At 41.1% G+C, this 5,500-nt stretch overlaps 1 protein-coding gene across 4 annotated transcripts in view; it reads right to left on the reverse strand.

Moving 5' to 3' along the window:
- Positions 1–5,500, reverse strand: part of Tdrd3 (tudor domain containing 3) — a gene marked incomplete at its 3' end in the record, with an annotated part of 174,131 nt that overhangs the window by 168,086 nt on the left and 545 nt on the right. For 2 of the 4 annotated variants that reach the window (XM_017795562.2, XM_029558565.1), the window contains 1 exon segment: positions 4,404–4,535. 4 annotated transcript variants of the gene reach the window in all.

The raw sequence follows: 5,500 nt of genomic DNA on the forward strand, positions 1-5,500 counted from the left end.
CACCTTAAAGCCTGAACAGTTTGACAAAATACCCAGTCATTTTCAGGAGTTTATACTATCAATAGAAGCAGCAAGGCAATATATAACATATTTTAAGACAGAAAGTCAACAAAGGCATACAACTTTTGAACATTTTAGTTTTGCAAATAATATAAACAAGAGATGGTTACCAATGTTCACTAAAGAAGTAGGAGAAATCTCAAAATAGAAGGATGTTTCCAAGCCAGGCATGGTGACACATGCCTTTAATCATAGCACTTGGGAGGCAAAAATAGGCAGATTCCTATGCATTACAGGCCAGCCTGGTCTACAGAATGAGATACTGTAAATAAATAATTAATAAATAAACAAATAAATAAACAAAATAAGGATGTTTCCAATAAGTAGCTCTGAAAACCAAACAAAAACAATTAGTTTCTTCTAGTATTCTTCAGCATCTGAAAGATATGATTCTGATCATTCCCAAAGAGTACACTAAGAGCATTTTATCAAAGTGGTAATGAAAAGATATTCCATAATTTTAATGAAAAAAAAGCATTCACTTAATACATAACTTTATCAACAACAACTAGCAAGCTGAGTGAGCAGTGGTGCACCTGTTAATGCCAGTGCTTGGGAGAGCAAAGCAGAACTGCAGTTCAAGGCCAGCTTGGGATGCACGGGAAGACAATGCCTCAAAAAAAGAAGAAGGGGTGAAGGGGAGAAGTGGGTAAGAGGAATAACTACCAATATTCTGTATAGGTATACCTATGCCTAACAGTTGTTATGGAATAATATGAAGAAGTAAAAGCTTCCAATAGCCCTTTCAAAAACTCTTATTGTGACCATTAGCACTAATAGAAGGCAGAGTTACATTGATTCTACTACAAAGATTGTATCAATGCTGCTAAAAAATGTTTTTTACTGAAGATTGAGAGCACTCATTCAGCAGAAGTCTCCCGGGGAATAGTGCATCTCTCTAACCAAACAAGAAAGGCACAGAGGGTGGGCTGCAGAACACATCTCATGTTCTTTATTGCAATCATTAATATGCCTGTGAAGAAGCTTCCATGTGAAGGGATATAAAGGGAAGATCTCTGTCTGTGGAATGTCAAAAGTGAGGAATTTAAAGTCCCTGCCTACCTCCGAAAGTTGTTCTACTTTAGAGTGACTACCTCAAGCAGAGATGTAGAATACAAGAGGAAGAACACCTTTGTAGTCCACACTGCTGCTGTGCCTCCATCTTCACTATTTACCCAAGGCTGTGCTCCTCCAGTACCACTTTGATTACAGTATGCAAGCTGTAGTCTCTTAGCTGTTCAAGGTGACACAGATAAGGGAGTTAGGTATGCAAGTGGAACAGAAGATACCTGCAAGGTGATAGTAACCAAAGAGCAATAATAACCCCAAAGGAAGTGAGATTCAAGGAAGGTGAAGAAAGGAGACCTTTGATTTCATGCTCTGTATCCTGTATTCTATCCTCAAACCTGGAGTATTCTGTGATTAAACCTTCAATGTTCTGGAGTTCCAAACTATAATTTCTGAAATAAAATGAAAACATAATTTCTTTTGTTTTGTTTGAACTCGAGCAATGGGTCTCTGTGTAACCCAGATGGCTGCCTCACATTTGCAACAAACTTCCGGCCTCGCCTTTCCAAGTGCTGGGATTAAGGCTGTGAGCCACCCCACCCAGCCTGAAACTACAGTTTAATACTACTACTTTATAGAGTCTTCAACACAAAACTGAAGAAACCAGAACACAAAGATATGGTGCCTCGCATTTTCAGATACTCAGACCACAAAAATTACACCTAGGTGATCATTATAATTAAAATGGTAACTTCCTTGATTATAACCCCTCCAAAGAAACCTCTTTCCAAAACAAAAAGATAGCAAACATACATACTACAAAATGCTCTAATCTAATTTTCATTTTAAAATGTGGCAGCTTGTTCTGTTTCTGTTGGTTTGGTGTTTTAAGACAGAATCTCATTATGAAGCCGAGGCTGGGACTGCAAGCATATACTGCCAAGCCTGGCTGGCAATGTGTTATTCTTAATCAACAATTTAAATGAGAAGAGGTCACCACAACTCACTGGAAGTACTGAATCTTCATTCTGGGTATTTGGGCTCTCTTTTTGGTTCTGCTCCTTAGAATTGAGCAAACTTACTACTCTCTCTGATTCGGTTTCCTCATCTGCACACTGAGGGAGATAATCAATACAATAATAATTCTATAGACAACATTGTCTCACAACACAAATACATTGATTAAATCCTCCAGACATATTTAAGAAGAGGAGGAGGAGGAGAATGAAGATGGGAATGGAAACAGAAGGAGAAAGCGAAGGTAGGAAGGGGTAGAGAGATAGCTCAACTAAAAATCCTGAATTTGGATCCCTAGTACCTACATAAAAAGTCAGGTGTGACTGCATGAACCTGTAACCCCAGCACTGTGGTGAACCAAGACAGGAGGATCTCAGGAGGTTTTTTACCACCAGCCTAGCCAAAAACCAGGCATTGAGCTCCAGATTCTGTGAGAAAGCCTGTCTGAAGGGAATACAGCAGAGAATGAGAGAGCAGAACACGCAATGTCTCCCTGGCCTCTGAATGAGCACCTGTAGATGTATGTATGTATGCATACACCACACACACAAAATAAAGTTTGAAATAAAAATAAAAGGTGATTCAAAGCCATATATCCCTGAGCTTCCTAAGTAGAAATACACAATTGCCCCTAAAGACTAATGAGAAAAACCAAAGGCAAAACAAAGTGTTCTCTATACAAACATAAAGTCAAATTTCTCTATGAAGTTATCCTATGCATATTACAAGCATTACAAAAGACCAAGGTACCACTGTAATTATTTACACACACATACTTTACTGTAGGAATACATAAAACACTTAAATTCAAGTCCACAAAAGCCAATACTCTATGTGCTACTGGAGGAGTCACTATACTTCTGTTGAAGTTATTATTCTGTGTATGAGTATTCTGACTGCATGTATGTAAGTATACCCTAGTCATGCAATGCTTGCAGAGGCCAAAGGGGTGTCAAATCCCCTGAAACTGAAGTTCTGGACGGCTGTTAACCACCATCCTGGCTAACGTGGGTGCTGGGAACCAAACGCAACCAGGGTACTCTATGAGAGCAGCCAGAGCTCTTAACCATGAAGTCATTTCTCCAGCCCCTGAAGTATATTTTAAGAAATTGATTTCGGTTGGGATTCTACTTACATTGGAGACTTAAAATATGTATTTTTGAAAAACTGGCAAATTTCAATAAATTGATCTTCTGCATCCCCCTAAAGATCACATTATCAGAAACATAAGTTATTCACTACTATTTCCCTAATCTACTACTTTATATAAAACTGATGGAACAGATTTAGTAATAGTGTACACAAAAGACACGAGTACAATAGTTTTGTCAGTGACAATAACAAAGAACCCCCAGAGCAAGGGGAAATCTGGGATGTCAGAACTGCAATGAGTTGGTTAAAGATGCTCTCTTGTCTAGTATTTTCCACTTAGCACTCTTCTCTGACTAAACCTTTGAAACTCAGTATTTTAACACCGCAAGTTACATAGCAATCAATTAAAAGCCTAGTACAGGCCACCTGAAAGCTATGAGAACCTCAAGTCTTCCTTGGCACAGGTTTCAACTGGTGAAGATCTGTTAAGTACTACAGGAAACTTCCAAACTCCTAGACAGTCTTACCAGCCTTAGAGATTTAAGTACTTTAATATTATCTGCTTTTAGATATCTGAGCTCTTTAGGAATTAGGATCTCACAGGAACAGCAGAGACTGGTGGAAAAGAAACGTGTGAAGTGTTACCTTGCAATACAAAGTGGCAAAGGCTACACTATAACATTGCTGGAGATTTATAACAACCTAACAAAGCAGGGATCTGAGGAAGTCTAAGGAACAGGGGCATTCCAAGGTCAACTCCACTAGACTTTACTAAGACTCTACAATGTAGTGTATTTCTTGGTGTTACAAATAGAAAAATAATGGTTCCCTGCCCTTAAGGAGCTTAAGAGTCCAAAGGAGACAACTTTGGAATAATTTGGGGATCGAAATAAACTACCCTTTCTAGAGGAGGTAGGCTATGTTGGAATGCATTAAAAGACCGAATTTGTAAATAAAAAGGAATGACTTGTTTGCAGGTGTGGGACTCCGTGTAATAAGGAATGGGAGAAAACTCAAATAGAAGACTGATCCAAAGCCTGGTGTGGCCCAAGCCTCTAATACCTCACTCTGCAGGCTGAGACATGAGGATCATGAGTTCAAGGCTATCCTGGGCTACAGAGTGAGACTAAAATGAAGAGTGACCCAAGGTTATTCTGGACAGCTCTGTGAAATCAAGAAAGTGAAGGAAAAAGAAAAAAGCTGGGTAAGGTGAATTTTTAACTTACAATCTGTTGAACCAATGAGCGGGAGTAGTGTTTTGTTGTTGTTGTTGGTTGTTGTTTTTTAACGCACACAGATTTGAAACCCACTAGGACTGGACCCAGACTTCCATGGTCATCACTCATTTCAACTTCTTCCTAGCCATGTCATTAGAGAAAGTTATTTAAATATTATTTGCCTTAATCTAAGTGCCTGCAAAATGGGGTAGAAAACGTAGTAATACCTATAAAGTCAAGAGCAGCTTCTCCAAAGCACAGGTGTGATCACATCGCTGTACTGATCAAAAATTTTATGGTCAAAGTCAAATTCTAATCGTGTAGGTGCTGGTACTTTCTTTCTTGGTCTAATTCTGGCTAAACACCCTTCTACTTCCGTGAACCATTGGAATCTGGTGCCAGTTACGCAGAACAATAAGCACTGTCCTAACTACATCTACAAAGTCATTCTTCACTATCTGTCAAAGCCCACTTCTCTGGAAACGAACTTCCCAATTCCATAGTAGTCTGCCAGTTCTTTACATTTACCACCATTGTCTGCAGTAGGTCTCTCCGTTCTCACTAAGGCCGTAGTTTCAGAGAGCTGGGACACATGTTCTCCTTCAACCTCACTCCTACCCATCAGCCTAGAAGATGCCTATGCAAGGCTGGGAAAAGCGCTGCTAATTAAACTGGGTGTTTACAACCGTAATGGCCGCGAAACTGCTTAATTTCGCATAATTTGTTACTGCTTTCAGATTCGCCAAATCCAAGACACGAAACGACTCTTGGATATCAGAACGACTCAATCCTTTCGAGAAAAGTTCCACGGGGCACCCCCGCAAGAGTCGCCAGGCGGTCATTCTGAGCTCGCGAAGTTGTGCGTGCCTAAAGGGCAGCGGCGCTCAGGTCGGCGCGGTACTTTGAAATGAGTACAGCCTAGTAGCTCCGGCCGCGCGCGGGGCTGGGCTCCGGGCTCCCATCAACTTCCCGCGGGCTCCGGCCACGCTCGCGCCTCGGGTCGCAGCTTCTCCGCGTCCGGCCGCAGCTACACCCGCCCGGGTCGGCGCGCAGGGGCCTGGACCGCCGCCGTTCGCTCCCGGCTCCGGGAACTCTCCCCACGGGCC

Source organism: Nannospalax galili, unplaced genomic scaffold, assembly GCF_000622305.1.
Source record: "Nannospalax galili isolate Female #2095 unplaced genomic scaffold, S.galili_v1.0 scaffold308, whole genome shotgun sequence".
In the NCBI taxonomy this organism is placed as follows: Eukaryota; Metazoa; Chordata; class Mammalia; order Rodentia; family Spalacidae; genus Nannospalax; species Nannospalax galili.